This window comes from Palaemon carinicauda, chromosome 5 (genome assembly GCF_036898095.1).
Source record: "Palaemon carinicauda isolate YSFRI2023 chromosome 5, ASM3689809v2, whole genome shotgun sequence".
Lineage (NCBI taxonomy): Eukaryota > Metazoa > Arthropoda > Malacostraca > Decapoda > Palaemonidae > Palaemon > Palaemon carinicauda.
In genome coordinates, this window is record NC_090729.1 from 165,575,268 (window position 1) to 165,588,312 (window position 13,045).

Consider the following 13,045-nt stretch of genomic DNA (forward strand, 5'->3'; position numbering starts at 1 on the left):
CCTTCTTTAAAAGCCTTACCAAAAATAATATTGACAAAAGGAAACGACTGACTATTAAATGTCAAAACGATGCCTCAGACTTATTAGTAGAAGACTTCTTTTTACTAATTATCACTCTAACGATTCCTAACCTTTTCTAATCGTCACTTGTCTGGTCGGTATCAAGTTCTCTGTCCCAATTTTGACAAATAACAGATTAAGAAATATCAGTTGAAAAATGGCGAAAGGAAATCCCAACGGTATCTAGCTTTCACTCTTTTCTTTTTTCTTTTTTTATTTTCATATTTGTGGCTCATTTGTGTGGAAGATTAATCTGGAATTTACGATCTCTTTAGGCTTCTTTTACATGAAAGTTAACTTGATTTTAGCGATAATACCTATATAAAAATGGTATCCATGAAATAATTTTGAGTGTGCAACAATGATACTCTACGGATGATAAACTCCACATTTCAACTTTACTATCATCCTGCCCTAGTTCACCGTCTCTCCTCCCTGGCCTTTAAAGCATCTATATCTACATATGTGTCTGTGTGTATATATATATATATATATATATATATATATATATATATATATATATATATATATATATATATATATTTATATATGAGGGCTGGACTTCTTTGAGAATCCAGATTTTTCTCCAGTGCAAGGTTCTGGAACACCAGTTGAAGTTTCGAAACTTTTTTGAATAACTAAATGTCTTCACTAATATTTTTATTGATTTCTATGCAGAATAATCTCATTTATATGTCTCTCTCTCTCTCTCTCTCTCTCTCTCTCTCTCTCTCTTCTCATCTCTCTCTCTCTCTCTCTCTCTCTCTCTTTATATATATATATATATATATATATATATATATATATATATATATATATATATATTATATACATTTGTGTACTTGCTGTTGTTTGTAGATATTCACGTGCGTATGTATATGTAGAAATATGTATATACATATGTTTATATGTAGTTACACACACACACACACACACACTCACATATATATATATATATATATATATATATATATATATATATATATATATATATATATGAATATATTCTATATAAACTTTTTATATACAGTACGTACCATTACCAGACAGCGACCCACTACAGCTGGAAAAATCACGTCTCATATCAACAGTTACTATGACCCCGATGGAATGTTGTTCTCAGATCACTCTGTTTCCCCAAAGAGAAAACTAGAAATAGGAAGGGATAAAAACAGGAATTAAAAGAGTCAGTACATTGAAAGCAAACTAAAAACAGTAGTGAAATTGTAGCTATTAAAAGGTCTCTGTTTTCACTATTGATTATATAGTCAACATACCTTGGTGTCACAAGAAAAGTAAATGTTGCTTTATGAAATATCAGAATACACAGTCTAAGCACGATAAACAAAGATAAAGGCCATGCCCATAAGACAACATTGAAATATATCACATATCTTAAACCATAAAAGAAAAAAAAAAATAGATATCAAATCTGGGGTTTAGGAAAATAGATTCCTGCGTTGTGTAAAGTTTGAGTCCGTCTTTCATCAGAGATGTCTCTGATTAAGAAATATTTTGTTTGTCTGCAGGAAATTTCGTCGCGGAATATATTTACTTAATTCGTAGTCGTCACTCTAAGTCTAACATAATCATAAAATAGATATATTTACATACTAAAAAACAAAGGTTACTAATACATTCATTTCTTTTCAATGCCTAGATATTCTGTTAGTTATTTTGTCTTATCGGCATTATCATCCCGATCATTTCATGTTTATTTAGTATGTGGCTTGGAATATGAAATGTCCTTTAAATTGAAATTAATATTAGTTTTCGTAGAATTAGAATTGTCGTTGGGTATTGCAAATAAAATGTTATCCATAATCAGCTGATCAGTAAAAAACAGAGAATTCGTAGAACAAACAAAATAGATGCAATGCGCTTTGTGGTAAGTAAAGTCCCTCAAAAACTCATTTACATAAGTTTATAATTGTTCATAAAAACACTGTTGACACATGATCCCAACAGATGGCGTTATCAGTAACCCTGACCGTTATCACCATTGGACTATGCAGACTTACTTTTTTTTTTCTTTTTTTTTCTTTTTTTTTTGTAGTGACAAGCTCCATTTAAATTTGATTATGAATAGTGTGCAATTGAAGTAATTCGAAATAGATGTAGATATCGTTTGTTTGTATGTAATGTAATTTTTTATTTGAATAGTATTATTTTTGCAATCAGCATTATTAGTGAAAATCGAAGGGAAGGCAAGAAATGACTTAGATATTCAAGTGGTTTGAAATAGTCGTGCCCTGTGTGTGTGTGTGTGTGTGTGTGTGTGTGTGTGTTTGTATATGCAAATACAGTATATGTGTGTATATACGCATGCATATATGCATATATGCATATAATTGTGTCTGTGTATCTACGTATGTATGTATGAATATATACATACATATGATGCATATATGTGTCTGTATATACGTATGTATGTATGAATATATACATACATATGAATATGTATTTATATACGTGCGTCTTCATATATATGTATGAATAGGTTATGCATATCTATAAATCTCTATGGACATGAACTTACACAATCATACATATGCTTACGTAGGAACTACCATATCAGTCGTAAAAAAACAGACCTAAATTATAAGCATAAGATTTTACCAATTGAATGTTAGGAAGAAGGAGCATTTTTTTTATTGATATATGCAATCGACGCAAATAAAATAAAATAGTTCCATCTGACCACCAGCGAATATCGAAGCTACGTCCATATGAATATTGCAATATTTCAATGTTCGGTTTGCCTTATTAAATTTGCACGACTGAATGGTCCTGAATATCGCCAAATGGCGTGTGCTTGGTCGTGTTGCTTTTAGTGCATTGTATAATTCATTGCAATGTGTTGCAATGATTCCACCTTTCTTTTGATACTTTCCTCCAGGTTCGACCCAACTGCTAGGTGTCCGTGGATGCATTCAATATTTTTGCAGTGCATTGTTAAAAATCATTTTCACCAGATTATAGTATTCCAGATTGTTTCAATATTTTTTATTATTCCTATTAATGTTGTTCAGATATTCCATATATATATATATATATATATATATATATATATATATATATATATATATATATATATGTATATATATATATATATATATATATACATATATATATGTATATATATATGTATATACGTATATATATATATATATATATATATATATATATATATATATATGTATATGTATGTATATATATATATATATATATATATATATATATATATATATATATATATATATTTATGTGTTTGTATTATTTTTTTTTATGTCTGCTGCTCAAGCTTCCGACTTTTTGACTCAATTCAAAAGAGTGTATGTTCATTAACATCATTAACAATCATTATGATAAAAACATGATATCCTTACAATTCGCCTTCCCATATATTTGCTTTAAAAACGTTTTCAAGATGAAAGCATACAGGTTTAAAAAGAAATCCTTTAAAATACCTGGTCAGTCGATGCGGTATTTTTGTCTTTGAAGAAGCTGTTTGATCCTTAAAGAAGAGCCCCCGTTGGTGGGTAGCGCCTTCAGTCCACTTAACATGGTAGACTGTAGATATTTCTTTCTACCCCAATACTGCACCCTCTTTTTAGACTTCTGCTTTACCTCCCTTCTAGCTAACTTGCTTCTATTTTGCTGTCCAACTTCTTTATGCTTTGACTTCCTAGTATTGCAGTGTTTTCCCACAGTTGCACCTCGGTACTGAATGGTATCCTTGGCCCCAGCGTTGGGCCCTATGGACAAAACCCGTAATGCTAAATCCTTAGGGAACTGAGAAACAGTTCAATCATATATTTAATAATCATTCCTACATTGGAAACTATTTAAACTTTAGTTTAAAAAATTAGTCCCGCTCTCAAGAAACTCTTTTATCACATATAGAATTATCAATCCCACACCGAAGATGCAGTTCGATCCCAAATGAAAACGACTAATATGATCTAAGAAGTAATTCGATTCCATCTGGAAAGAGGTCTATCTTATATAAGTGAGGGTGTGCAATTCCAGGTATGGCCTAGTTAATGGGTGAAGGTCCTTCCTCCTATCTAAAAATGGGACTGAATCCCATATACAGGAATTATTTAGACTTCTCAAAGTATGTCGGTTAGAAATGGGTGGAGTGTTATAATCTTTTTACAGAGTGATCTAGATGCCTCTTAATAAAACTCGTATACTCGAAGATAAAAGCAATTTGATTTCAATGGAATGCAGGAGGACTCAACCCTCTTGATAGAATCGATCTCTCCCGTTGTAGGAAATTTGACCTCACAACGAAAAGATGATCTACGTAGAATACGGATATCGATATTCTGACCTTTTGAAGAGACAAAACGGTAACTGTGTATCTCCTGACTTTATGCATCCTGGAACGAATCTTTTTGTTTTTTTCTTTTTTTTTCATTCGCATCTTCCTGTAAGGTCGATGTGCATTGCGGATGAAGCAAATCTCCCAAAGACCGTCAAGTAATCCGGAATTGGATCTCGAAGTATCCAGGGTGGAGCGTATCTTATCTTGGGGTTTTCCTCGGCTGCGCCAGGGGAGGCAAGAAGAGAGAGAGAGAGAGAGAGAGAGAGAGAGAGAGAGAGAGAGAGAGAGAGAGAGAGAGAGAGATCCCTGTGATGCCGATGTTCAATACAAATGCATGAGATAGAAGCCGAGTTGATCCGCCCAATGGGTTGTTTGGTTTTAGCAAGGACAAGTTCGTGTATCGTTAAGTAAATCGTCGTCTTATTGAAAGGGACCGGGTTATGCGGCAGTAGTCATTTGAAGGCTCGCTGGTTCGAATCGCATGTAACCATTGATTGATATCAATTTCCATGTTCTATACAAAATTAGAAGTGTGCTTCCGAGAGATCTAAACCTTGGTGTTATCTTCACTAAAAAAAGAAAAAAATGTTTTAACCCAATGAATAGGCTCCGTCAATACACGTGTCATTTTTTTTTTAAATCAATACTTTTTATGATCAACTATTGTAGGACATGAAGTATTTCTCAGCATTGGTATCATAACAATTTGTCTCATTTAAACGAACCTTCCTTCATTTCTTCAAAGAAATACCATTCATTGTATTTTGTTACTATTTAATACGTACAGTTACTTATCAGTCATTAGGGATCCTAAAGTCAGTAGCTGTAAAAAAAAACCGGAATAGTATAGAAACTTGAATAAAAAGCGTAGTTCTTTGGTCAATCTGAATATGAAAAAAAGCACCAAAGTAGTGCTAGATGATATTTTCTGTATGCCAGGAAAGGAAACTTATTTCTGACATGAAAAGAAAGAAATTTGAAATTATAAGAAAAAAAAAAATCTTTTCGAAAGATTTTTTCTTCTCACATTCCCTAATAGAATGACGTCCATAACTGCTTTTAAGATACCTTTCACCTAAAGGAAAATTATGAGGGCACTTTGTAAAATATTTAAAAGGTTATTGTTTATGACTGACAATACTGAATATTCTTACTATGATTTGCAAGTACTTGCAAGAGATTGCAAATACCGAACATGGCATTCGATTTGTCAATGACACCCTGATTCTCTGTCTATTGACTTTAGCACTTTCTTGTAACACGTTGTGCTCACATCAGATTCCGCTGGAGTGCTCCCAAGTTCAGCGACGCTTAGCTCTTTCAACCAGGTAAATGAACGTATAGTTAGACACAGGAATTCCTGGTACACCTTGCTCTGAGAAAGCGGAACCTGCCACACCCTTACTGTGCGGTGAGTAACCAAACACAGAGTGTAGGTATAAACAAAGGAATTCACCGCGCAGTAAGGGTGCACTTCCTCAGAATTATGGTGTACCAGGAAATCCTGTGTCCACTATACATATTACTCGTTATATTTCTTAGTACATGTGAAAGCAAAGCCGTGCTATATACACAACTAAAGCGATGATCAGTCAAAATTATTTTTTCATTTTTGTATATTTAATTTGTCACTTATTTTTTCTTTATCTTCTTTCCAACCGGCTTCTCTACATTAAGAGGTTGGTTGCCTGACGCTCCCAATCCAGTGCCTTCTATCAAAGGCATCCTCTTCCACTAAACCTCTTTTCTCTCTCTCCATATCATCCTTCAACTTATGCGATCTAATTCTCGATAACCCCTCCCCCTCCCCTAACAGGTTCCCCTCAAGCCTCCCTCACTCACTGTTTTCTCTTGATCATTTATGTAAATTTATAAAAAATACTGTTAATCTTCTTTTCTATAACCGTGAAATGTTTTCCCAGATGTTTACATTGCATTAGAAATATCATCTATTGTTCAAATACAGTGGACATCAAGTAATGTAATGCCAACAAGGAATATTATTCTAGCAGGATATGAGTAGTAATTACAGCAGTTAATTGGTGTTACAAACATATTAAGCGACGACTCAATAATTTTACATTAACCATTTTTTTGCAAATCTGATATGTAGTTTCAAGATGAAAAACTGAAATTTTACCTCTACGGATTTCGTGATTCGTCTGCATTACAGGTATTCCTATTATCATTTTTCAAAGTTTCTCTTGCTTCTATTCTCACTATTCGGTATCGTGTTAATAAATCACTATCATCACGGCTCTCTCCTTTTTAACATTACACATTCTCTCGGATAGTTCACGTAAAGGAATTCACTTCTCCTTGGCCCTGTTCACTAAGTATATCCCTTCTTCATTGTTTACACTCGCTCAAAAGCAAGATATATCCTCTTGGAACTTTTTTTATGTTCATACAAACTTTCACCAACTGCATAGTTTCCTCTCCACACCACTGATAACTTGAAATAGTTCTTAATCGGTGTTGTAATTTAATCAAGGCTTTGTATTTTCTTTATCTATTTATCTATTTTTCTATTCACTGTTCCGAGCCTTCATGGCTTATCAAACCACTCGATCTATTTACTCATTACTCCCACAGTGAGCAATGGCATATAACCCCAAATTGTATCACCAAATTTGTGTTAAAATGTATCTTCGCTAAGGAGTGATAGTCTGGTCTCTGTTACCCAATTAATGGTCATTTATACCCGAAGTTATTTCTCAAGAAAGTGAACATTTGATATTCTTTCACCACATTTGCAGGGACTGAATTAAGAGCGATTGTGTACATATGTATGCAGTATGCTTACACAGACACATAATCACACAGACACACATACACACTATATATATATATATATATATATATATATATATATATATATATATATATATATATATATATATATATATCACTAACACTCGTGAGTTCAGTCAATGTAAATATCAACCACAATACCATTTAATACCGAATTCTATCTTGGGAATATATATCCACTGGAATTCATTTCTGGTACTAGCCTCAGGCTGGGGAGAGATAAGAACCCCTGCCTATTCAGCCGAAACCATACCTGCGAGGACTCTACCAACTGAGCTAATATGTATCCACTGGGATTCATTTATGGTAATAGCTTCTAGCTGGGCAGAGATTCGAACCCCTGCCTATTCAGCCAAAACCATGCCTGCGAGGACTCTACCAGCTGAGTTATCAAGAGAGATAGCTCAGTTGGTAGAGTCTTTTCAGGCATGGTTTTGGCTGAATAGGCAGAGGTTCGAATCTCTACCCAGCCAGAAGCTATTACCATAAATCAATTCCAGTTTTCCTTTGAAAAAGGAAGGTTCACATTTGTGTTAGCCTTTCGGGTCTCGGTAATTAGTCTAGGATAACGTTGCTAGCTCTAAGCTTCTCTCCACTCTAGTTGCGACCCGTTATAGTCTACTAACTAACAGGTACAATTTCAGTATGATAATCAACAGACCAACTGTTTAATATTAGCATTATGTTCCAGAACCTTTTGCTGATAAGGCTTGCGCCTTAAACACATATTCCTTGGTGTGTGCATTTACCGATTTCTTTAAATATCCATATAACTTTTTTGTTTGTGGGATGTTGCGCCTGTTTAAACCAATGAATTGTCAAAGTCCTAAATTGGCTTTTATGAACCATATCTCTGCAACTACTGTATGAAATGAAAGTTGCAAAATTGTTAACTGAAATTTCTCTTAACTTCGAAGCCCTACCCTTTCTCCACGAGCAGATTTCATTAAAAACGAGATACACATGAAAACAAGCGTGTGCCCTGACCCACAAACTGAATTAATCAAATGAAATAGCCGAATTCAATAAAATACGCAATGCCACATCTACATAACAATTTTGAATAGGAAAATATAATTGCGACCAACAGGGATAGGGGTTGACCCTCTGCCCTGCGATGCCAATAAGGTTCGTAGCCAACACTGCAGAAAATCGCCCAATATTTATTAAGCCTCTGTGACGCACTCTTCCCGGTTTTGATGCTCGCACTTTTAGAGAAAATATCTGCCATTATTAAAAATGGAAAAAAAAAAGAATGACATAAAATGAAAGTGGCTTTATGGGGGAGCACTTTTGATCATGGTGCTGAAAGCTACTGAACTTTGATTTATCTGATCGAAAAAAAAGTTAAAGAACAGTAAATATTGCGTTTTAGAAAATCTAAAAAAAAAAAATTAATTAGAAGTTGGATGGCGTTTATACCTACAGACAATGGAAGGATAATTTTCTTACTGTAGATAGGCGTTATTAAGTTATGTAAAGTGCTCCGTAATTCCTTCGCTAAAGGCATGTATTCACCCCTGTGTGCATCTACACAGTCATTTCAAGTTTGTTATGCTTGAAAAGTGAATGGAAGTATTAATCCTATCTTCTTGAGTGACTCCAATTATTATTATTATTATCATTATTATTATTATTATTATTATCATTATTATTATTATTATTATTATTATTATTATTATTATTAGCTAACCTACAGCCCTAGTTGGAAAAGCAGAATGTTATAAGCGCAAGGGCTCCAAATGAGAAAAATAGCCCAACTATTGTTGTCGTTATTTCTGTTGTTTTTACGTTTGGTCAGACATTCAGGATTTAAGAGATTGAACGAATACTCAGTAAAAATATCGAAGGAAAACCTCAAAAGTTTAGCTGTTATTTCACTTCATAAGCGAGATAATGAAAAAAATTAAAAAAAAAAATCTTTGCATTTACGAACAGCATCGCCGTTGCAATTCATGGAATAAATCATTCTTTCCCTCGGGATGAAAAGCGGCCATGGAAAAAAAAGATGGAAATGAATAAAAGTGGCCTTGCCTTAGAAAAGCACTTTGCACAGCTGTCAGCAAAGACGAGCTCGATTTGAAAAGGATTTTTTCGTCTGGTTCTTTAGCCTCGTTTCCTTTTGCTCTATCACTTTGACTCTGCTTTCTTTCCGTCATTTTGTTTATTTATCTATTTCTTTATTTTTTTTGTACTTTCGTTCTCTTGTCATTTTTGCCACAGTGTTTGAAATGACGATGATTATCACGAAGTCGTCGGAAGCTGTTGCTGAAAGGGAAGAATCGTATATCAGAATGTGTGAGAAACACTACTACGTCATGCGAGAAGAATTGGGTTTGTGGTGGACTTTTTTGTCATGATTCTCGTTCGACTGTTTTATGGTGAGTGGCAGGCTCTCTTGAAAAATTCAGAATCAGGAGAGAGAGAGAGAGAGAGAGAGAGAGAGAGAGAGAGAGAGAGAGAGAGAGAGAGAGAGAGAGAGAGAGAGAGAGAGAGAGATGAGAATGGCATATTTGAAAGATTATAAAAAATCAAAGCCATGATCCTTTTCATTCTCGTCTTCTGTTGCAATGGAAATACAAGAGTGAAATGGTGTCCTGAATGAAGCCAAAATGATTGTCAGGAAAAGAACCGTTTGGACAATCACTGGAAAATAGAGCAGTGACTTGAAATGAGTGGAGTTGAAACAGGGGAAACTAGGCAATAAAGAAGATTCTTTGTTCTTTTCTTTTGTCTTTTTACTTCTCATTTTAAAGGAGGAATAAAACTGTGTGATGTAAAGTAACTAATGTGTTAAGTGTGAATTGACACCATATATCAAGTATGAATATGCACATTTATATGGATATACAACTGCCAGGTGGATGTATGTGGCAGATTATGATGCATTTATACATAATCAATTATTATGTATCAAAATTTACTTGTAAAATTAATCAAACTAACATATGAATATATATATATATATATATATATATATATATATATATATATATATATATGTATATATATATATATAAATGTACATATACACATATTCTTACCCACCGTTATCATTACATTAAGGGGTTGGTTGCCTGGCATGGTTCATAATTTGGCAAGGGTTTTCACGATTGCATACCTTTGCAGTCATCAACCACAACACCTAGCGTTGGGCCTAACATTTGACTTAATAGTCCAACTGCAAGATATATATATATATATATATATATATATATATATATATATATATATATATATATATATATATATATATATATATATATATATATAAATAAATATATTCTGGATTTTTTTTTCACGTTCGTACAAACTTTCATCACCTGTATAGTTTCATCTCCACTCCACTGATAACTTGAAATAGTTCTTAATCGGTGTTGTAGTTTCATCAAGTCTTTTTATTATGTTTATCTATTCATTTATTTCTTTTTCAATTACCGCTTGCTTCATGGCTTCTCAAACCAGTAGGTTTATTTACTCCTGCAGTGAGCAATGGCTCTATCTATCCCCAAATTGTCTCACCAAATTTGTGTTAAGATGTTCTTTCGCTAAGGAGTGATAGTCTGTTCTCTGTTACCCAATTAATGGTCATTTATACCTGAAGTTATTTCTAAGAAAGTATATATTTGAGAAATCTTTCACCCCATTTGCAGGGACTGAATTAAGAGCGATTGTGTACATATGTATGCATTATGATTACTCATACACATAATCACACAGACACACACTATATATATAATTATATATATATATATATATATATATATATATATATATATATATATATATATGTAACGCTTGTGATTTCAATCAATGTAAATATCAACCACAACAGCATTTAATACCGAATTCTATCTTGGGAATATATATCCAATGGAATTCCTTTATGGTAATAGCTTCTGGCTGGGCAGAGATTCGAGCCCCTGCCTATTCAGCCGAAACCATGCCTGCGAGGACTCTATCAACTGAGTTCTTATATATCCACTGGAATTCATTTATGGTGATAGCTTCTAGCTGAGCAGAAATTCGAACCCCTGCCTATTCAGCTGAAACCATGCCTGCGAGGACTCTACCAGCTGAGCTATCAAGAGAGATAGCTAAGTTGGTAGAGTCCTTTCAGGCATGGTTTTGGCTGAATAGGCAGGGGTTCGAATCTCTGCCCAGTTAGAAGTTATTACCATAAAGGAATTCCAGTTTTCCTTTGTGTTAGCCTTTCTGGTCTCGGCAACTAGTCTACGATAACGCTGCTAGTTCTAAGCTTTTCTCCGCTCTAGTTGTGACCCGTTACAGTCGACTAACTAACAGGTACAATTTCAATATGATAATCAACAGACCAACTGTTTGATATTAGCTTTATGTTCCGGAACCTTTTGCTGATAAGGCTATCACGTTAAACATATTCCGGGGTGTTTAAAGCATATTTACCGGTTTCTTTAAATATCCATATAACGTTTTGGTTTGTGGGATGTTGCGCCTGTTTAAACCAATGAATTGTCAAAGTCCTAAATTTGCTGTTATGAACCTTATCTCTGCAACTACTGTATGAGATGAAAGTTGCAAAATTGTTAACTGAAATTTCTCTTAACTTCGAAGCCCTACCCTTTCTCCACGAGCAGATTTCATTAAAAACGAGATACACATGAAAACAAGCGTGTGCCCTGACCCACATACTGAATTAATCAAATGAAATAGCCGAATTCAATAAAATACGCAATGCCACATCTACATAACAATTTTGAATAGGAAAATATAATTGCGACCAACAGGGATAGGGGTTAACCCTCTGCCCTGCGATGCCAATAAGGTTCGTAGCCAACATTGCAGAAAATCGCCCAATATTTATTAAGCCTCTGTAACGCACTCTTTCCAGTTTTGATGCCTCACACTTTTAGAGAAAATATCTGCCATTATTAAAAATGGAAAAAAAAGAATGACAAAATGGAAGTGGCTTTATGGGGGAGCACTTTTGATCATGGTGCTGAAAGCTACTGAACTTTGATTTATCTGATCGAAAAAAAAGTTAAAGAACAGTAAATATTGCGTTTTAGAAAATCTAAAAAAAAAAAATTAATTAGAAGTTGGGATGGCGTTTATACCTACAGACAATGGAAGGATAATTTTCTTACTGTAGATAGGCGTTATTAAGTTATGTAAAGTGCTCCGTAATTCCTTCGCTAAAGGCATGTATTCACCCCTGTGTGCATCTACACAGTCATTTCAAGTTTGTTATGCTTGAAAAGTGAATGGAAGTATTAATCCTATCTTCTTGAGTGACTCCAATTATTATTATTATTATCATTATTATTATTATTATTATTATTATTATTATTATTATTATTATTATTATTATTATTATTATTAGCTAACCTACAGCCCTAGTTGGAAAAGCAGAATGTTATAAGCGCAAGGGCTCCAAATGAGAAAAATAGCCCAACTATTATTGTCGTTATTTCTGTTGTTTTTACGTTTGGTCAGACATTCAGGATTTAAGAGATTGAACGAATACTCAGTAAAAATATCGAAGGAAAACCTCAAAAGTTTAGTTGTTATTTCACTTCATAAGCGAGATAATAAAATAAGAAAAAATAAACTTTGCATTTACGAACAGCATCGCCGTTGCAATTCATGGAATAAATCATTCTTTCCCTCGGGATAAAAAGCGGCCATGGAAAAAAAGATGGAAATGAATAAAAGTGGCCTTGCTTTAGAAAAGCACTTTGCACAGCTGTCAGCAAAGACGAGCTCGATTTGAAAAGGATTTCTTCGTCTGGTTCTTTAGCCTCGTTTCCTTTTGCTCTATCACTTTGACTCTGCTTTCTTTCCGTCATTTTGCTTATT